Below are 22,935 nucleotides of genomic sequence, written 5' to 3'. Positions count from 1 at the left end.
TATATAAAGAATAATCCCAGGCTACATTCCCACAATTAGCTTTTGGTGCAACAGAACACAGCGTCTTAGGGTACCGTCACACTAAGCAACGCTGCAGCGATACCGACAACGATGTCGATCGCTGCAGCGTCGCTGGAGAGCTGTCACACAGACAGCTCTCCAGCGACCAATGATCCCGAGGTCCCCGGTAACCAGGGTAAACATCGGGTTACTAAGCGCATGGCCGCGCTTAGTAACCCGATGTTTACCCTGGTTACCAGCGTAAACGTTAAAAAAACAAACACTACATACTTACCTTCAGCTGTCTGTCCTCCGGCGCTCTGCTTTCCTCTGCACTGTCAGCGCTGGTCAGCCGGAAAGCAGAGCGGTGACATCACCGCTCTGCTTTCCGGCTGGCCGGCGCTCACAGCCAGTGCAGGAGGAGTGCAGAGAAGCAGAGCGCCGGGGGACAGACAGCTGAAGGTAAGTATGTACTGTTTGTTTTTTTAACGTTTACGTTGGTAACCAGGGTAAACATCGGGTTACTAAGCGCGGCGCTTAGTAACCCGATGTTTACCCTGGTTACCAGTGAAGACATCGCTGAATCGGCGTCACACACGCCGATTCAGCAAAGTCAGCGGGAGATCCAGCGACAAAAGAAAGTTTCAAACAATCTGCTACGACGTACGATTCTCAGCGGGGTCCCTGATCGCAGTAGCGTGTCAGACACAGCGAGATCGTAACAATATCGCTGGAACGTCACGGATCGTGCCGTCCTAGCGATCAAAGTGCCAATGTGTGACGGTACCCTTAGGCTATGTTCACAAATTGCGTTTGTTTTTGCGCCTTTTTTTTTTTTTGCAGGCAAAACCTGCTCTTTTGGTAGGAAAGAAACAGCTTACAAAAATCACATTTTGCTGCGTTTTTTAAGATCCCAAAAGTTCATCTTTGCTTCCACCACAGAATCATGAACACAGGTCACCAATGCAAGACATGTGAGACCATAAAACCATTTTAGAAAAAAGAGGAGTTTGATCAAATTATTAAGTCAAAAAAGATTTTTGTGTCTGAAAAAATACCCAGTTACCATTGGCAGAGCATTGAGTTTCTAGGACACTTTACTTTCACAATTTGGTTGGCCACAGGTTTTGTTCTATCTCACAACTTTGTCAGACAAAGTTTACTTTGTACACATCAATAATTTAATACAATTATACTAATCCCAACTGCAAAGCTAAAATGAAGAGACCAAGACAGTATGGTTTAAACTTGCATGTGGGGAGGGAGCACAGGGGAATCACTAAAATAAATGGGTTTCACATACTGTGTACTTGTTTTTTCCCACTAAAAACGCAAAAGAAAAAACCCCAATACCTGTGTTTACACTTAGGCCGGTTTCACATTTGAGGTTGTGTCTGCAGCGTTTCTGACGCATACATCCGCATGTGTCTTGAATTCCTATTTTTAACATTGTAGACGCAGGTGAATGCATTTTCCGCGTTTGCTTATGCATGTGTTTTTTCTCAGTGTGAAGCGGGGCGCAACTAACGCAACATGTTGCAATTTTTGAGGCAGCAAATTTCCGTCAAATATCCGCAGGCATGCGCAAGAGTGAGTTAAAAGATGCATTACTGTCTATGGGAACGCATGCGTATGCATGTTTTTGTGTACGCATGCGTTCGATGCGCTTGCGTACGTCGAACTGCGCATGTCCAGCAACTGATTTAGACACGCCCATTAAGACACGCCCTTCTGGAAATATCAAACGCATGCAAACAGTGTTTTTTTGCCGTCATACGTAAGCTGATGCAGATAAAAAAAACGCTGCGTTATCATGCGTTTGCAGACTCAACCGCAAATGGAACCTAGCCTTACTCATTGCTTTCTATGGATGGAAAAAATGCTGCAAAAACGCTGAAACAAGTGTCATGCTGCAGATTTAAAAAACACAGCAATTTTCCAACTCAGTCAGGAAAAAAAAAACAACAACAATGCACGCATGAGATTTCTGAAATCTCAAAGTTTGCTGGTACTGTAAAACACAGCTTAAAATTTGCGTTAAAAAAAGCAGCAAAAACGCAATGTGTGAACATAGCATTACAGTTTCAGCAAAGTGGATGGGATTTATAGAAATCTCATGAATACGGTTTTCTTTTTTCACTCAGGATAAAATTCACCTGCGGTGCGTATTTCGAATCAGCAGCATTTCAATTTCTTTTAGGTACGGTGCAGATTTTCAGTTTTACACGTTGCGTCTTGCAGCTTTTTTTTTTATATAAACAATTTTCAGTTGTGTTTCACAGTACCAGAGATTTCAGAAATTTCATGCTCACACTTTTTCTTTTTCCTGACTGTTTTATCAAAGAGCTGCGTGGTTGCAAAATGCAGCATGTCACTTTCAGCGATTTTGCATAATATTTCACCCACTGAAAGCAATAGGTAGTTCAAAAAAACGCATGTATCAGGTTTTGCTGCATTTTTGGTGCCAAAACCTGATCAAGTTGATTCAGATAAAGTTTAGTGCATAAAAAAAATTATGCATGCGGGGGAAAAAAAAAAATGCAACGTGTGAACATAGCCTTAGATTTACACTAGAAGCAGAAATTCCTCAGGAGGGGAAAAAAAAATGCAAATGTGTTTTTAGCGAATTTCCGTGGTGGAAACACATGTAATCCATACCTAGGTATATCACTAAAATTTTGTCAAGGTCAAATACTAGGAAGTATAAAAAAATAAAGCATGACAACAACAAGAGACAAAAACCACTGTCTTAGGGTATGTGTCCACGGGCCGTTTTACATCCGGACTAGCTGCGCATTGAACGCTGCATGGAGCCGCAGCGTTCAATCTGCAGCGTCCAGATGTTACAGCATAGTGGAGGGGATTTTATGAAATCCCGTCTCCACTATGCGTGGTAACACGCATCAGGCGGCTCTGCGACTCCGGACATGCGGCGCGTCTTTTTAGATTGCAGCATGTCAGTTTACCTTGCGGCGACGCTGCGCCGCCGCATGGTAAAACCGGTGTTTACGTACCGGTAATAGGATTTTACAGAGTCCACGACAGCACCCACTACGAGAGAGGGGATCCGCCCACCATCCGGACAGGAACCTACAGGTTAAAAAGGGGCGGCCCCCCTCGCCCTCCAGTCTGTGTTCCAGAGTACAAGGGATACCGCCAATGAATCAGTACATGATAACACTATATTAACCCCTTCATGACCCAGCCTATTTTGACCTTAAACACCTTGCCGTTGTTTGCAATTCTGACCAGTGTCCCTTTATGAGGTAATAACTCAGGAACGCTTCAATGGATCCTAGCGGTTCTGAGATTGTTTTTTCATGACATATTGGGCTTCATGTTAGTGGTAAATTTAGGTCAATAAATTCTGTGTTTATTTGTGATAAAAACGGAAATTTGGCGAAAATTTTGAAAATTTCGCAATTTTCACATTTTGAATTTTTATTCTGTTAAACCAGAGAGTTATGTGACACAAAATAGTTAATAAATAACATTTCCCACACGTCTACTTTACATCAGCACAATTTTGGAAACAAAATTTTTTTTTGCTAGGAAGTTATAAGGGTTAAAATTTGACCAGCGATTTCTCATTTTTACAACGAAATTTACAAAACCATTTTTTTAGGGACCACCTCACAAGTCCGTTTGAGGGGTCTATATGGCTGAAAATACCCAAAAGTGACACCATTCTAAAAACTGCACCCCTCAAGGTGCACAAAACCACATTCAAGAAGTTTATTAACCCTTCAGGTGCTTCAGAGCAGCAGAAGCAACATGGAAGGAAAAAATGAAAATTTAACTTTTTAGTCACAAAAATGATTTTTCAGCAACAATTTTTTTATTTTCCCAATGGTAAAAGGAGAAACTGAACAACGAAAGTTGTTGTCCAATTTGTCCTGAGTATGCTGATACCTCATATGTGGGGGTAAACCACTGTTTGGGCGCACGGAAGGGCTTGGAAGGGAAGGAGCGCCATTTGACTTTTTGAATGAAAAATTGGCTGCACTCTTTAGCGGACACCATGTCACGTTTGGAGAGCCCCCGTGTGCCTAAAAATTGGAGCTCCCCCACAAGTGACCCCATTTTGGAAACTAGACGCCCCAAGGAACTTATCTAGATGCATAGTGAGCCCTTTAAACCCCCAGGTGCTTCACAAATTGATCCGTAAAAATGAAAAAGTACTTTTTTTTCACAAAAAAATTCTTTTAGCCTCAATTTTTTCATTTTCACATGGACAACAGGATAAAATGGATCCTAAAATTTGTTGGGCAATTTCTCCTGAGTACACCGATACCTCACATGTGGGGGTAAACCACTGTTTGGGCACATGGTAAGGCTCGGAAGGGAAGGAGCGCCATTTGACTTTTTGAATGAAAAATTAGCTCCAATTGTTAGCGGACACCATGTCGCGTTTGGAGAGCCCCTGTGTGCCTATGCATTGGAGCTCCCCCACACGTGACCCCATTTTGGAAACTAGACCCCCCAAGGAACTTATCTAGACGCATACTGAGCACTTTAAACCCCCAGGTGCTTCACAGAAGTTTATAATGCAGAGCCATGAAAATAAAAAATAATTTTTATTTTCTCAAAAATGATTTTTTAGCCTGGAATTTCCTATTTTGCCAATGGTAATAGGAGAAATTAGACCACAAATGTTGTTGTCCAGTTTGTCCTGAGTACGCACATACCCCATATGTGGGGGTAAACCACTGTTTGGGCGCACGGCAGGGCTCAGAAGGGAAGGCACGCCATTTGGCTTTTTAAATGGAAAATTAGCTCCAATCATTAGCGGACACCATGTCGCGTTTGGAGAGCCCCTGTGTGCCTAAACATTGGAGATCCCCCACAAATGACCCCATTTTGGAAACTAGACCCCCAAAGGAACTAATCTAGATGTGTGGTGAGCACTTTGAACCCTCAAGTGCTTCACAGAAGTTTATAACGCAGAGCCATGAAAATAAAAATAAAAATTTCTTTTCTCAAAAATGATTTTTTAGCCCGCAATTTTTTATTTTCCCAAGGGTAACAGGAGAAATTTGACCCCAAAAGTTGTTGCCAGTTTCTCCTGAGTACGCTGATACCCCATATGTGGGGGTAAACCACTGTTTAGGCACATGCTGGGGCTCGGAAGTGAAGTAGTGACGTTTTGAAATGCAGACTTTGATGGAATGCTCTGCGGGCGTCACGTTGCGTTTGCAGAGCCCCTGGTGTGCCTAAACAGTAGAAACCCCCCACAAGTGACCCCATTTTGGAAACTAGACCCCCCAAGGAACTTATCTAGATATGTGGTGAGCACTTTGAACCCCCAAGTGCTTCACAGACGTTTACAACGCAGAGCCGTGAAAATAAAAAATCATTTTTCTTTCAACAAAAATGATGTTTAAGCAAGCAATTGTTTATTTTCTCAAGGGTAACAGGAGAAATTGGACCCCAGTAATTGTTGCGCAGTTTGTCCTGAGTATGCTGGTACCCCATATGTGGGGGTAAACCACTGTTTGGGCACACGTCAGGGCTCGGAAGTGAGGGAGCACCATTTGACTTTTTGAATACAAGATTGGCTGGAATCAATGGTGGCGCCATGTTGCGTTTGGAGACCCCCTGATGTGCCTAAACAGTGGAAACCCCTCAATTCTACCTCCAACACACCCCTAACCCTTATCCCAACTGTAGCCGTAACCCTAATCACAACCCTAACCCCAACACACCCCTAACCACAACCCTAATTCCAACCCAACCCTAAGGCTATGTGCCCACGTTGCGGATTCGTATGAGATTTTTCAGCACCATTTTTGAAAAATCCGCGGGTAAAAGGCACTGCGTTTTACCTGCGGATTTACCGCGGATTGCCAGTGTTTTTTGTGCGGATTTCACCTGTGGATTCCTATTGAGGAACAGGTGTAAAACGACGCGGAATCCGCACAAAGAATTGACATGCTGCGGAAAATACAACGCAGCGTTTCCGCGCGGTATTTTCCGCACCATGGGCACAGCGGATTTGGTTTTCCATATGTTTACATGGTACTGTAAACCTGATGGAACACTGCTGCGAATCCGCAGCCAAATCCGCAACATGTGCACATAGCCTAATTCTAAAGTTATGTGCACACGCTGCGGAAAACGCTGCGGATCCGCAGCAGTTTCCCATGAGTTTACAGTTCAATGTAAACCTATGGGAAACAAAAATCGCTGTACACATGCTGCAGAAAAACTGCACGGAAATGCAGCGGTTTACATTCCGCAGCATGTCACTTCTTTCTGCGGATTCCACAGCGGTTTTACAACTGCTCCAATAGAAAATCGCAGTTGTAAAACCGCAGTGAAATGCGCAGAAAAACCGCGGTAAATCCACAGCGGTTTAGCCCTGCGGATTTATCAAATCCTCTGCGGAAAAATCCGCAGAGGACCAGAATACGTGTGCACATCCCGAACCCTAACCCTACCCCTAACCCTACCCCTAACCCTACCCCTAACCCTAGTTCTTACCCCAACATTAGTGGAAAAAAAAAAAAATCTTTATTTTTTTTTATTGTCCCTACCTATGGGGGTGACAAAGAGGGGGGGGGGTCATTTACTATTTTTTATATTTTGATCACTGAGATATAACCTATCTCAGTGATCAAAACTCATTTTGGAACGAATCTGCCGGCCGGCAGATTCGGCGGGAGCACTGCACATGCGCCCGCCATTTTGGAAGATGGCGGCGCCCAGAAAAGAAGACGGACGGACCCCGGGAGGCCAGGTAAGTATAAGGGGGGGGGGGAGATCAGGGCACGGGGGGGGGGGCGTCGGAGCACGGGGGGGGGTGAATCGGAGCACGGGGGGGTGGATCGGAACACGGGGGGGTGGATCGGAACACAGGGGGGGGAAAAAAATCGCTGTGCGGGGGGGGGGGGGAAATCGCTGTGCGGGGGGGTTGGATTGGAGCACGGGGGGTGGGATTGGAGCACGGGGTGAGCGGACAGGAGGACGGGGGAGCGGAGCACAGGACGGAGGGGAGCGGACCACAGATCGGAGGGCTGGGGGGGCGATCGGTGGGGTGGGGGCACATAAGTGCTTCCAGCCATGGCCGATGATATTGCAGCATCGGCCATGGCTGGATTGTAATATTTCACCAGTTTTTTAGGTGAAATATTACAAATCGCTCTGATTGGCAGTTTCACTTTCAACAGCCAATCAGAGCGATCGTAGCCACGGGGGGGGGTGAAGCCACCCCCCCTGGGCTAAACTACCACTCCCCCTGTCCCTGCAGATCGGGTGAAATGGGAGTTAACCCTTTCACCGGCTCTGCAGGGACGCGATCTTTCCATGACGCATATGCTGCGTCATGGGTCGGAATGGCACCGATTTTCATGACGCAGCGTATGCGTCAAAGGTCGGGAATGGGTTAAACAATACTAAACACCATCACCTCTAAACAAGTGATCTCTAAAGGCACACCTTCCAATAGAGTGCAAGAATAATCTAAATAAAGGGGGGGGGGGATGGATGGGTGCTGTCGTGGACTCTGTAAAATCCTATTACCGGTACACAGCACTAAGTACTGAACGGCCAAAGTGTAAGCTGGAATTAGCAGATAGATCAAGGCGATAGTGCTTATAAAAGGTGGAAGGTGATGACCAAGTTGCCGCCTTACATATCATTTCAATGGGGACATCTGCGTTCTCCGCCCAGGATGACGCCATAGCTCGAGTGGAATACGCCTTGATGCCCTCTGGTGGAATCTCTCCTTTGGCAGAGTAAGCAAGACATATCGCATCCCTAATCCACCTAGCGAAATAATTCTTCGTGACACGAACCTTTCCTTCGATTCTGGAAAGAAACAAACAAAGCCCTACTCCGTCTCCAACTTTGTGTCCTAACCAAATACTCTAATACCGCTCTTTTAACATCTAGAGTATGATATTTTTTCTCCTGTTCAGAAGCTGGATTTTCATAAAAATATGGTAATTAAATCTCTTGACTTCTATGGAACTTAGTTGCTACTTTTGGCAAGTATGCAGGATCTGGTTTTAAGACAATCTTATCCTGAAGAATTATTAGATAGGGGGGGTCCACTGATAACGCCTGTATATCACTGACCCTCCTAGCAGACGTTAATGCTAAAAGTAGAGCTGTTTTTAAGGTCAAATTTTTAATTGAAATAGAACTCAATGGTTCGAAAGGGGGTTCAGTCAACGCGTCAAGTACTAAATTTAAATCCCACGGGGGTAATCTTACAATATGAATCGGGTTATAACGCTGACATGCTCTAATAAACCTAGCAACCCATCTATTACCAGCTACATCACTGTTATACAGAGCCCCTAAGGCCGAAACATGGACTCTCAGCATGTTGACTGCTAAACCCAATTCCCAGCCTTTCTGAAGGATTTCTAGAATAGCTGAAATTGGAACTTCATCTGCTAATGGTTGCTGATAAAATGTAAGAAATCTTTTCCAAATCTTAGTATAAATCCTTGTAGTGACTTCCTTTCTGCTTTTCAACAAGGTAGATATCAAAGCATTGGAGAGCCCCCTCTCCTGCAGAAGCTCCCTCTCAAGTTCCACGCCGTTAAGTGAAGAGACTCCAAATTGGGATGGTGAAATGGACCTTGAGAGAGGAGCTCTGGAACCACTGGCAACACCCAGGGATCGGTTACTGACATCGTTCTGATGAGAGAGAACCAAGGCCTCCTGGGCCAGAAGGGGGCAATTAGGATTACTCTGGCTCTTTCCTCCCTGATCTTCCTGATAACTATTGGAATCAGGCACATTGGGGGAAAGGCATATGCCAGCTGGAAGTCCCAACGGATACGAAGGGAATCCACTATGAACGGTCGGTCTGCTATGTGTAAAGATGCAAACTCCCTGACCTTCCTGTTCTCCCTCGTAGCAAACAGATCTATTATCGGCAAACCCTAGAGTTTGACTATCTGCCTGAATATCTGTTTGTCTAGAGACCATTCCCCCTGCCAAAGAGAATGGCGACAGATAGTCTGCCTCTATATTGAGCTCTCCTTTTATATGAATTGCCGACAGGGAATGAAAGTGGTTCTCGGCTAAGGATAGTATCTGTTAGTAAATTATGGGGCAGCTCCCAGCAGCCGACTTTTTGTCGGCCGTTTTCCTCGGTCCAAGACAATCGCAGCATGCTGCGATTGTCACGGACACTCGGCCGACTCTCGGCTCACTTGCACCCATATGAGCCTATGGGTGCGAGTGAGCCAGCGCACATCACTCGGATATCAACCGAGTGCTGTGCGTTATAAGCGGACCCCAGCAATGGAGGAGATGGAGAAATTAGTTTCTCCGCCTCCTCCGCAGCTGTGCTCCGATCCGCTCTGTGCGAGAGGCTCGGAGCACAGACACATGACACTGCTGCGAGCAGGAGTCGGGGGTCATTAGCGTATCGCATCTGATGATCTTGCAGCGGATGCAATGCGCTAGTGTGACCCCAGCCTTATAGTTTTACTACTGCTACCATGCTCCTCACCAGAGGCATCACTCCAGGAGAAGAGCCCACCCCACCATAAACGAGGAAATTAAAGACTTGTCCTGCTCAAGAGACAACTAGAGAATACTTCTGAATTCACAATATGTTCTTCTCACATCAGTGTCTCTGTGGGGCCTTAAAGGGGTTATCTACAACTAGGACAACCCCTTCTTGATTTAAATGTCTGGAGCTGATAAAATGACATGTGAGCCTGGAGCACAATCAGTGCTGGCATCACTGTCTCTGCCTTTGACATATTCAACATCAAGAGGAAGAGAGAGAGCAGAGGCAGCCCTGACTTCCTCTTGATTTTCGATCTGACCAAAGGCGGTGGCCAGTGCTGATAGGGCACCAGGCTCATGTGTCTTAATAACCGCACCAGGGCCCCGGAAACGTGCCAACACTGCTGGAAGGCGCCAGCACAGGAGGCGAGCACAAGCTTTTTTTATGTTATAGACACCAAACATTCAGATCAAAAAGAACCCCTTTAAGTATGAACCCTTTGGAAAATGGGATGCAGACTGAGCCACTGTGTTGGACATCTTTTTTGGCATTATCCGCTTATAGGAGGTGGGCTTCAAGACATGGTCGACTGCTCAAATACATGGATGCAGTCGAAAATTATGTCCAAGAAAGCACACTATAAGTCCGTCTGCATCATTACAGTCAAAGGCCAAGCGCAACTGTCCGAAATCCCGTTTTCCAGGGCTACAGACTTCACCCCTGATGGAGCCACTGAGGTTACAACATAACTCATAAATAGGCAAACATGCAATAGAGATTGTGCCTACATAAATCTTCAAAGGAAACCTTAATATTATGAGAAAAAAAATTTAAAAAAATGAACCAAATACGGTCCATAAACCAGTGTCTTGGACTAGGATCAAAGATTCCCACATGGGCAGAAGGCAATGCACCGCAGAAATAAATGAGGCAAAAGAAGTACACTGCGGCAGGGATATTGAAGGAGTCCACTGGCACTCTCAGAGTAAATGGAGGAGCGCACTCATCCCCATTTCAGGTCTGCAGCCGCACCTATCTGCTCTGATAACCAGTAGAGTTGGAACCAGCAGCCGTAGACAGGAGGCAGGAATGAGACAGTGTCCATAAAAACACTTTGTGGACCCCATTGGGCTTCTTCAGTTCTGTGTTCCCTCTGGGCAGGCAAGTGCCAATCAATATATGGCCTCATTCAGACATCCTTGGTTTTTCATGTACGCAAAATACTGTATGAGTGTCATCAGTTTTTACAATCAGTGTTTCATCAGCAATTTTCACAAATAGATAAAAAAAAAAAGTCAAAGCCTCTCCTATACATTGCAATATTAATCACGAACAACACAGGGACTACACTCTGATGCCATCGGTGTGCTGAACATGATTTTCACAGACCCACAGACTTGAATTGGTACATTTCATTAGTGAGGTAAGAAAAGAAACTAGACAAGTCTCCATAATTATGGCACAGACAATTGGTCTGGTTTCATGCATGGTAGAAAATGGGTATGAAAAAACCCCCTGTAAATAATAGTGACATCGATCTATGGGCAAAAAAAAAGAAGATAAGCAAATTTAGCCAGCCATATAGGTAGACGAGTAGGTGGGGAGAAGGGCTGAATTGCGGCTTTGTCATCTCGTGCTGAGATTTGTTATCGTATACTTGGTTTTCCATTGGTTGATTTTATTTGCCCGACTGATACTCCATACAAATTTCTTTCTTTCTTCACCATTTTCTTGGCTGCTGCAGTACCGCTACTTTTGAAGAGAATAGTGCTTTGCCCACAAAGAATACCCCAGTAAGAAATCAGAAGCCTCTTGAACGGGATAAGAGAAGCACTGTGGTGAAGAAGAAAAGGAGATTGGTGGTCATGGGGCATACCCTACTGAGAAGAACAGAAGCCACTATCGGACATTACCTCACGAGAAGTGTGCCGTCTTCCAGGTGATCAAATCAAAGATATATCTGATAGTGTATCAAGACTTTTCAGTGCTACAGACAACTATCTATGTCTACTAATACATGTAGGAACAAATAATAGCAAAGACAGACCAAGAAACTTAATGCAAAGACTTTGAAGACCTAGGCCGGAAAGTCAAGGAACGGGGAGCGCAGGTCATCTTCTCATCCATCCTTCCAGTGGATGGACATGGAGCAAGGAGATTGAACAGGATTCTACAGGTAAACGACTGGCTATGTCGATGGTGCTGTGAGCAACATTTTGGGTTTCTTGACCATGAAGTGAATTACCTGTATGATTGAGTACTTGCTAGAGATGGGTTGCATCTCATGAAAACACATATTTGGTAGACGCTTTGTTACATTCATCACGAGAGCTTTAGGCCATGTTCACACGTTCCTGATTTCCATACTTTTTTTTCTGCACTAAAAACCGCAGCTCTTGGCAGAAAACGCAGGTCCTTTTTTTGGTGCGTTTTTGGTGCGTTTTTTGATGCGTTTTTTAGTTCGTTTTTTATGCAGTTTTCTATGCAGAGTCTGTGTGTTTTCTAGGGAGTTTTTTAGGGTTAAAATGGCTGAAAATACCCTAACCCTACCCCTAACCCTACCCCTACCCCTATTCTAACCTTAGTGGAAAAAAAAAAAATTCTTTATTTTTTTATTGTCCCTACCTATGGGGGTGACAAAGGGGGGGGGGGGTCATTTACTATTTTTTTTATTTTGATCACTGAGATATAACCTATCTCAGTGATCAAAATGGACTTTGGAACGAATCTGCCGGCCGGCAGATTCGGCGGGAGCACTGCGCATGCGCCCGCCATTTTGGAAGATGGCAGCGCCCAGGGAGAAGACGGACGGACGGACACCGGGAGGCCGGGTAAGTATAAGGGGGGGAGATGAGGGCACGGGGGGGGGCGTCGGAGCACGGGGGGGTGGCATCGGAGCATGGGGGGGTGGGATTGGGGCACGGGGGGCAGCCACACTGCAGCGGTTCTGCACCACAAACCGCAGTAAAACCCGCAGATATATTTTTCATCTGCGGGTTTTACTGCGGGTTTGACCTCACAATGGAGGTCAATGGGTGCAGAACCGCTGCAGTTTTGCAAAAAGAAGTGACATGGTACTTCTTTTTTACCGCAGCTATTCAGCGCGGCTTTTTTTCCCGATTCCCGCATCATGTGCACAGTGGTTCCTGTTTTCCATAGGGTACAGTGTACTGTACCCTGCATGGAAAACAGCTGCGGAGCCGCAGCGGCAAAATCGCGGCGGTTGCAGAAAAAAACGCACTGTGTGAACTTAGCCTTAAACTAGAGCAATATGGGATGGAAATATACAGCCAGGAAAAAGTATGCAGCTAATGAATTCTGTTGAGAACCCTGCTATTAGAAGTGGAAATAAAGATAAACAAACTCTGAATAAAAATAGAGGAGCAAGAGAAACCGACTACCAACTAAAATGTGTCTGTACAAATGCACAGAGCTTGGGAAACAAACAAGGAGAATTGGAGCTGCTAACACAAGAATATGATGTCATAGGTGTCACTAAAACTTGGTGGGATAATACACATGATTGGAATACACACCTTGAAGGTTACAACTTATTTAATAGAAACATGATTAACAAGAGGGGAGGAAGTGTTGCATAATATGTTAGGAAAACGTATATATCTCCACAGAGATCCAAGCTTAAGAGAATGGTAGCTCTGCAGAAACAGTTTGGGTAAAAATACAAGGATAGAAGAACAGAAAGGACACTATTGTAGGTGTTTACTATAGGCCGCACAGACAGACTGAAGATATGGATGAACTCTTTTTACATCAGAGGTCTCTGTTCTCAAAAACGTATCACTTTGTGATGATGGGAGATTTTAACTATCCAGATATTTGTTGGGAATCTCTCTCAGGCAAAAATTAATGGGTTTAGAAAATTCTTATCTTCTCTCGCTGACAAAATTATCTTTCCAAAGGTAGACAAGAGAACAAGAGGATCTACAATGTAGGACCTAATTCTTACCAACAGAGAGGAAATGGTTGAGGAAGTAAAAGTGGGTGGGAATTTAGGAGGCAGCGATCATGTTATCCTCGATTTTTGGATGACTCAGATTTTAAGGTTTGAATTCAAAAAGGCAGATTTTAATGGACTCAGAAAAAGGGTAGGATACGCCGAATGGCTGGGAGTTCTAGAGGACAGAAATGTCCAAGAAGGATGGGAGATTTTGCTACGTGAAATTCTCACTGTACAATCGGTAACAATCACGAAAAGAAGGAAATATTGGAAGCTTTTACAGAGACCAGGATGAATGAACACAGAACTTAATCTCTTGTTAAAATGGAAATAAGAAATGTATATTGAATGGAAAGAGGAGGGCAAATCTAACAAAGAGTGTAATGCTGTTTGCAGGGAATGCAGGGCAAGCGTTAGAAGAGTTAAAGCCAATAATGAAGTGAAGCTTGCAAGGGATACCAAAAGCAGCAAAAAATAATTTGGGGGGTATTTCTAAAGCAAAGTAAAAGTTAAAATTTCTATAGAAGTTTTACAGGATGAATTCGGTGAAGTGGTCAAAAGTGATGTTGTTTGTAATGACTATATAATATATAACTGTCATGCCGTTGCTGCCGCCGGCTCTTCCCACTGCAGCTCGCCGGGTGCGCGCGCGCGCCGCATTCAGCTCTGCGCGTGCGCACATCTGATTCCTCTGTTGGCGCTCTTTCCTGTCCTCTCTGTCATCCTGGAGGACTGTAACCCGGAAGTAGCTCCCATGCTGCTATGTAAACTGCTTCCTGCTGCTTCTCTGTGCCTGATGTTCATTTGTGTTTACAAGTGCTTCTGGCCACCTGTGGTCTCTGAGCGTTCCTAGCTCTCTGACTTTGGGTCTCCTCCGCCCTCTGCAGTGCCTGCCTGTTTCCTGTGTTCCTGCCTTGTTCCTTCAGTTCCTTTTCCTCTGCAGTACCTGCCCGGCTCCTATATCTTTTCCTTGCTCCCGTCAGCCTCGGTCTCTCCATATTGTCCTGCCAGTCTCCGTGCCTCTGTAGCGTTCCCATCTTCTCCCTTGTCTCAGTATTTCCTTTCTGTTCCCTCTTTCCCTTTGTGCCTGCTGTGTTCCCATCTGTTCTCAGTCGACCCTCCAGCTTCCGTGGCGATAGTCCCTCACGGGCCTGCCCCTAACTCTCCCTGTATAGGGGGCGGTCCACCTGGTCAGCTCGTCCGAGAGGGGTTCGTCATCACGGTCCAGTGGGTCCACTCTCCGTTTGAATATACATGCTCTAATCGGACTGCACTCGGGTGACATCCGAGTGCAGCCAGATTCTTACAGCGTCACAGTAACATCAGGCCATGGACCCCGCTGGAGTCTCTGCCACTCAAAAGGAGTTACTCTTTTTGCGTGAAAACCAGACTAGGATCATGTCATTTTTAAAGAATATGGAGTCTCGCCTAGCGGCTTTACAGCCTTCTGATCCTGGTATTGCTCCGCAGTTGGTTGCCCTTCAGCAGGAGCTAGATCAACAACGGGACACTCGGTCCCATATTTTGAATTTTATGGCCTCCATTAATGATCGGCTTCGCTCCCTCCAGAATGTGGCCTCTGGTTCCACTCCTGTCTCTGCGCCACAACCCTCTCCCCGACTTGCTAGACCTCCTCGGTATGGTGGGGATTCTAAAGCGTGCCGTGGCTTTCTTAATCAATGCCAGTTGCATTTTGAATTGTCTCCGCTACTTTATCCTACCGACCGAGCTAAGGTTGCTTTTATAGTATCCCATTTGGAGGGTGAGGCTTTGGCATGGGTTAATCCCCTCTGGGAGCGTGATGATCCTTTGGTCTCCCAACTCAATCCGTTCCTGGATACCTTCCGTAAGGTTTTTGATGAACCTGGTCGTCTGGTCTCTACCACTGAGTCCCTCTTTAACCTTTACCAGGGTACTCTCTCAGTAGCCCAGTACGCCATCCGTTTCCGGATTCTGTCCTCAGACCTTGGGTGGAATAATGAGGCTTTGGTTGGAGCGTTTTGGCGTGGTTTGTCTTCACGGATTAAGGATGAGTTGGCGGGACAGGACACTCCCACCTCTTTGGATGATCTTATCTCCTTGGCCATACGCATTGATCTGCGCTTTCAGGAGCGCACTCGTGAGCTTGCCAGAGAGAGGAGACCTCTTCGCCAGACCACTGTTGCTCGAGGGACTTCCTTTTCTCAAGCAGCCCCGGTGGCTTCTTCATCTTCTCCTGAACCCATGCAGGTCGATCGCCTTAAGTCTTCTGAGCAACGCCGCAAAGAGAGACTCGCACAAGGTCTTTGTTTTTACTGCGGCAGTGCCTCTCATCTCTTACGCGCGTGTCCTCAGAGGTCGGGAAACGCATCCGCCTAGGACAGGTAAGAGAGGCCTTCCTAGGTGGTTATGATTCCTCTCCGCCTCTGGTTTTGTCTGTTATTCTTCATTTAGGTTCCCATCACTTTTCTCTGGAGGCTTATGTTGATTCAGGAGCGGCTGGGAACTTTGTTCAGCTCGAGGTTGTTAACAGGCTTGGGATACCTGTTAGACCCTTGGAGACTCCTAGACAAATAGCTTCTGTCGATGGTCAGCCTTTGCGGGAGACCGTCAACTTGGTTACGGAGGAAGTCGAACTTCAGATTGGAGCACTTCATCGTGAGAAACTGGCCTTTTATGTTTTACCTTCTTTGTCTCATTCTTTCCTTTTGGGTCTTCCTTGGTTGAGAGATCACGAACCCACGCTGGACTGGCGTACTGGAGATGTTCTACGGTGGGGACAGTCTTGTCTGAACAGGTGCCTGCTTCCCGTCAAGCCTGCGTCCTCCTCTTGGTCTGCTTCGGAATCCATGGGAATTCCTCCTGCCTATTGCGCTTTCTCGGACGTCTTTAACAAGAAGGAAGCGGAGATTTTGCCGCCGCACCGTTCTTATGACTGCCCGATAGACCTTGTTCCTGGTTCTACTCCACCTAGGGGTCGTATTTACCCATTGTCTCCTACCGAGACGCAAGCCATGTCCGAATATATTCAAGAGAATCTGGCCAGAGGCTTCATTCGAAAGTCTTCCTCACCTGCAGGAGCTGGGTTCTTTTTCGTTAAAAAGAAGGACGGTTCTCTTCGCCCATGTATAGACTACCGGGGTCTCAACACCATCACGATCAAAAACAAGTACCCACTTCCTCTCATACCAGAACTCTTTGATCGTCTGCGTGGAGCACGAATCTTTACCAAATTGGATCTCAGAGGAGCTTATAATTTGATCCGTATCCGTTCTGGTGACGAGTGGAAGACTGCGTTTAATACCAGAGATGGTCATTATGAATATTTGGTTATGCCCTTCGGTTTATGCAATGCACCCGCAGTCTTCCAGGAGTTCGTAAATGATGTTTTTCGGGATCTACTTTACACCTGTGTTGTAGTGTACTTGGACGATATCCTTGTGTTCTCTCCAGATCTGTCTACTCACAGAAGAGATGTACGGCAAGTACTTCAGCGTTTGAGAGAGAATCGGCTGTATGCAAAACTGGAAAAATGTGTCTTCGAACAGTCATCTCTACCCTTCTTGGGTTTCATCATTTCCGACGCTGGTTTGTGTATGGATCCGGGAAAAGTTTCTGCCGTGCTCAACTGGCCGCGTCCTCTTGGAGTGAAAGCAATTCAGCGATTTCTTGGAATTGCTAACTACTATCGGCAGTTTATACCTCACTTTTCCTCTCTTTCAGCTCCAATCTCCTCCATGATTCGGAAGGGTGCCAATCCTCATCTGTGGTCGTCTGAGGCCGAAGAGCCTTTCCGGTCCATCAAGCAAGCCTTTGCCTCAGCTCCTATTCTTCATCGTCCAGTGGCCAATAAACCCTTCATCCTTGAAGTAGATGCTTCTGCAATTGGAGCTGGAGCTGTGCTCTCGCAGAAATCCTCTTCTGGTCGTCTTGTGCCTTGTGGTTTTTTCTCAAAGATCTTCTCCTCCTCGGAAAAAAATTATTCCATCGGTGATAAAGAACTGTTGGCAATCAAGTTGGCATTAGAGGAGTGGCGGTACCTCTTAGAAGGGGCTTTACATCGTTTTATAATTACAGCGATCACAAGAATCTGGTGTATATTCGTTCTGCGCAAAGACTTAATCCTCGGCAGGCCAGGTGGGCCTTGTTTTTCGCCAGGTTTGACTTCGAACTTCGTTTTTTGCCAGGAAATAAAAACTCCAAAGCTGACGCTCTGTCTAGGTCATTCCAGGTGGTGGATTTGGAGGACGAGCCTGCACACATCATTGATCCTGCCAGAGTCATCACAGTTGCTCCAGTCTCTCTTACTTCGTTGCCTCCGGGTAAGACCTTTGTCGCTGAAGGGAACAGGAGACGTGTCTTACTTTGGGGTCACGCCTCCAAACTGGCTGGACATGTTGGTTTCAAAAAAACCTTTTGTTTGATCTCTCGTTTTTACTGGTGGCCAACGTTGTCTAAGGATGTCCAAAGTTTTGTCGCCTCTTGTCCTTCCTGTGCCAAGAATAAGATTCCCAGGCAACTACCTTCTGGGCTTCTACATCCTTTGCCAGTACCTTCCTCTCCGTGGCAACATTTATCTATGGATTTCATCACTGATCTGCCTCATTCTTCTGGTTCCACCGTCATCTTCGTGGTCATGGACCGTTTCTCCAAGATGGCTCATTTCATCGCTCTCCCAGGTTTACCTTCTGCTCCCGAATTGGCAAAGATTTTTGTTCACCATATTTTTCGTCTTCATGGTCTTCCTTTACATATTGTTTCTGACCGAGGTGTTCAATTCATCGCCCGCTTCTGGAGATCCCTCTGCAGATCTATGAACATTTCGCTTGATTTTTCTTCGGCCTACCATCCACAGTCCAATGGCCAGGTGGAACGTACTAATCAGACCTTGGTAACTTATCTCCGCCATTTCTCCAATTCTCATCAGAATGATTGGTCTGACTTACTGCCATGGGCTGAGTTTTCTTACAATAACCATCCCAGCGAAGCTACTAACAAATCTCCATTTTTTATCGTCTACGGTCAACATCCTGGTCTTCCTCTTCCGGTTCCTCCTGTCTCTACTGTACCAGCGGCTGATCTTCTGTCTAGAGAGTTCTCCAGGGTCTGGCAGGAGACCAAGTCCGCCCTTGAGTTGACTCAAGTTAGGATGAAGAGACATGCGGATAAAAGACGTCTTGATTCTCCTATATTCCATCCTGGGGACAAGGTTTGGGTTTCTTCTAAATTTATCCGTCTCAAAATCCCTTCACATAAGCTGGGTCCTCGCTATATCGGTCCATTCGAAGTTTTGTCTCGTATTAATGACGTTTCTTACAAACTTAAGTTGCCTGCCTCTCTGCGTATTTCTAATTCTTTTCATGTGTCTCTCCTTAAACCTGTAGTTTTTAATCAGTTTCATTCTTCTAACCTTTGTTCTCCTTCGCCTGTTTCCGAGGATGATGTCTTTGAGGTTAGGGACATCTTAGCCATGAAAAAACTTAGAGGGAGAACTTTGTTTTTGGTTGACTGGAAGGGTTTTGGTCCTGAGGAGAGGTCCTGGGAGCCTCGAGAGAACATTCGGGCTCCTCGTATTTTGTCCCGGTTTCTTTCTAGTCTTAAAAAGGAGGGGCGTAAAGGTGGGGGTACTGTCATGCCGTTGCTGCCGCCGGCTCTTCCCACTGCAGCTCGCCGGGTGCGCGCGCGCGCCGCATTCAGCTCTGCGCGTGCGCACATCTGATTCCTCTGTTGGCGCTCTTTCCTGTCCTCTCTGTCATCCTGGAGGACTGTAACCCGGAAGTAGCTCCCATGCTGCTATGTAAACTGCTTCCTGCTGCTTCTCTGTGCCTGATGTTCATTTGTGTTTACAAGTGCTTCTGGCCACCTGTGGTCTCTGAGCGTTCCTAGCTCTCTGACTTTGGGTCTCCTCCGCCCTCTGCAGTGCCTGCCTGTTTCCTGTGTTCCTGCCTTGTTCCTTCAGTTCCTTTTCCTCTGCAGTACCTGCCCGGCTCCTATATCTTTTCTTGCTCCCGTCAGCCTCGGTCTCTCCATATTGTCCTGCCAGTCTCCGTGCCTCTGTAGCGTTCCCATCTTCTCCCTTGTCTCAGTATTTCCTTTCTGTTCCCTCTTTCCCTTTGTGCCTGCTGTGTTCCCATCTGTTCTCAGTCGACCCTCCAGCTTCCGTGGCGATAGTCCCTCACGGGCCTGCCCCTAACTCTCCCTGTATAGGGGGCGGTCCACCTGGTCAGCTCGTCCGAGAGGGGTTCGTCATCACGGTCCAGTGGGTCCACTCTTCGTTTGAATATACATGCTCTAATCGGACTGCACTCGGGTGACATCCGAGTGCAGCCAGATTCTTACAGCGTCACAGTAACTTTCACATTTTGTATTGAAGTACTTAAATAAATTAACTTTTTGATATTCTAATTTTATATCAGCCCTGAAAGGTGATGGCTGTTATCTCATGTCAGCCAAACCTGGTAACAGGTTCCCTTTAAGGCCTCTTTCACACTTCTGTGTTTTTGTTTCCGTCAAAATCCGGCTTTTTGTGAAAAAAAAAAAACCAGATCCAGCAAATGTTTCTGCTGGATCTGTTTTTTCTCATGGACTTGTATTAGCGACGGATTGGGATGGATGGCTTTCCCTTTCATCCGTCGTGCGCTGGATCCGTCGTAAAATCGCTGTCCGTAGGGAGGAGACAACGCACATAGAAACGTTTGTGTACGTCGGAAAATCGCCCAGCGACGGATTCTGCGCTGTCCGTCGTTGGCTATAATGGAAGCCTATGGAGGCAGGATCCGTCGCTGACTGTCAAAAGCAGGAATACAGCGACGGATGCCGTCTTTTGAAACTGAGCATGCGCAGAAGAATTTACAGTCAGGGAAATTCTCTCTCGCCCTCTCTCTCTTTTTACTATTGACGCTGTCTATGCAGCACCAATAGTAAAAAGATATATTAAAAGTAAAAAAAATTTTGTTATATTCTTACCTTCCGGCGTCCCCCGCGGCCTTCCTGATGCTCGCGATGCTCCCGTTCCCAGTGATGCCTTGCAAAATGACCCGATGACGTAGCACTCTCGCGAGACCGCTACATCATCACAGGTCATTGTCTCGCAAGGCATTACTGGGAAAGGGAGCTGCCGGCAGCATCGCGAGCATTGGAAAGGCTGCGGGGGACGCCAGAAGGTAAGAATATCACGTTTTTTATTTTTTTAATTATTTTTAAACATGGTTTGTGTTATGTATGCATTTTCGCAGGGGAAAAACGCGGCAAAGACGCATACACAACGTGTGCACATAGCCTCGACGGATCCGTTAAAAAAAAGGACCCAGTGCATCTGTTTTTTTTTTACAATCTGCACAGGATTCAACATTTTGACAGATCGGGACTGATTGCAAAAAACGGAACTGTGAAAGAGGCCTAAGCTGTAGCCCTCCGTACAGGAAAGTGCTGTCCCATACAGCATATACAGACCCAATTTTGGCCTCCATCTGTTACATGGTGACCTATGGCAACGTTATCATATATGTCAGGAAAAGCTCCAAGTTTAACATTGAACCCACTTTGTTCCAGTAATTTAGGTATTCAGATCCACAACAATTAGCAAGATTTGCAGATCTGAGGCAGGCATACCAAAACATTAATCCTGGAAAAAAAACGATTTGTTTTATAATCTGTTAATGATATGGAAGAGTAAAAAAAAAAAAAGAAGAAAACCATTTTTTAAAAAAACCTGAAACCCTGCAGTTCTCACTCGGGTGAAAAAAAAAGCTTGCTCTTACGCTGACACTTCTTAGCCGTCATTTATGATGATCGCTAGCAGGATTATAATGACAGAACGCATTATATACCATGTCCAGGCCTGAAATATCGACGAGAGATGACCAAGAGTGTCCATGTGAGAGGAGAAAAACAAAGCACAGTATGTCCGATTTTCTTCTGCCTATACATGTCACAGCACAAACAATCAAATCGGATCTTATACGGCTGATCTTTATTTCATCCAATTGTTACAGCTACAGCGCCATTATTAACATAGGAAACTGATTACGGATAAAATTGGCCAACTTTTCTGGCCAAGAAAATCAAATTTATATGCTGGTCTGACCCCGACCTAAGAGACGGGACCCACTATTTACATGTGGCGGTAACAGCTCACCTCCTCCCCCTCACTGCACAGATCACTCCTTTAACACTCCCATAGTGAAAGCCTAAAGTTTATTGTTTCCATGGCTCACGCAGCTGCTGTAAAGCAGATTTCTTCGTGCCGTTAGCAGTTCAGGGAACATGACTGCCCCTACATCCCAGAGAATAAAGACAATTTACAAGTACAACCTGACCCAGGGACACATTCTCCTTAAATCTATGGGAGCGCCAGGCACGGACTAGTAGCTTCCTACTGGAGACACTGATGGAGCCATTTACAGGCAGCAATTACACCGATGTCCAGCTAGATGGTGGGAAGAAGATCAGCATGGGACCTGATTCCGCACGGAAAGCGCAGCAGTGTGCGCGGATATCAGAATCCGGAGATCTGGTAGGACCGGCGCAGCCAAGGATAGGGCTGGCACCCCAGGAGTGCCACACACAGCGCTGGCACCACTGTGCACACTGGAGACGTCATGTGCCAGCCCTGCATGGGTGGAATGTCAGTAACCTGACCAACAGGCACATTCCAGCTTCTGCTCACAACAATGGAGATGGCAGAGCAGTGTGTGTCACTTGGCACAACTTACATAGAACTGCACCAGCAGGAGGTACAGAGTCAGCCCTGCAACATCTGTGCCACCATGGCATCCTGCGAGGAGGCGGCGGACAGGTGCCACTTGTAGCCGGTGCCCCGAGAAGTGCAGGCAGTGTGGACATTGTGGTCATTTCCCCCTGCGCTGACATCACAGCCCCTCCCTCACTACACCCAGGCCCTGTCCTCACCTACCTGGGCCAGAGGGCACCACACGATAGGAAGCCTCTTAATGGCAGCAGCTTACATTACACTATCACGCAGCTAGCTGTCCCTGACACCGCGGCCGTCACCCGCAGCACTGGCGCCATGATCTTCACTTCAGACCGGAGAATACTTCCGGGCTTAGCCCCGGTGACCGCCTCCCTGCTGCCGCCTAGTGGCTACTTCTGGTACCGCAGTGGATAAAGTTTCCCTTTGACTTTCTGACTTGGGAACGTCAGGTGACACGTGATCTCATCCCTGGTGTATTGCCTGTGGAGAAAACTTGTGTTGTGCTGTCATGGCGGGAGCCGAGTCACTCTGGTTACGTAAGTTTTTCACCTACCAGCGGAATAGTGCTTGTGATTGATATACAGGTCCTTCTCAAAAAATTAGCATATAGTGTTAAATTTCATTAATTACCATAATGTAATGATTACAATTAAACTTTCATATATTATAGATTCATTATCCACCAACTGAAATTTGTCAGGTCTTTTATTGTTTTAATACTGATGATTTTGGCATACAACTACTGATAACCCAAAAAACCTGTCTCAATAAATTAGCATAGTTTCACCCATCCAATCAAATAAAAGTGTT

General features: G+C 46.1%; 1 protein-coding gene across 2 annotated transcripts in view; it reads right to left on the bottom strand.

Annotated features, from left to right (window-relative positions):
* The window catches only part of DENND4C (DENN domain containing 4C), a 181,820-nt gene extending 159,323 nt beyond the window's left edge, over positions 1–22,497 (bottom strand). For both annotated transcript variants that reach the window (XM_069766158.1, XM_069766167.1), the window contains exon 1: positions 22,327–22,497. The gene's annotated coding sequence lies outside the window, so the exon portion shown is untranslated. The remainder of the gene's footprint in view (positions 1–22,326) is intronic.
* Positions 22,498–22,935: the final 438 nt, after the last annotated feature.

Source organism: Ranitomeya imitator, chromosome 1 (assembly GCF_032444005.1).
Source record: "Ranitomeya imitator isolate aRanImi1 chromosome 1, aRanImi1.pri, whole genome shotgun sequence".
NCBI lineage: Eukaryota > Metazoa > Chordata > Amphibia > Anura > Dendrobatidae > Ranitomeya > Ranitomeya imitator.
This window is presented reverse-complemented; position numbering and strand designations above follow the sequence as displayed.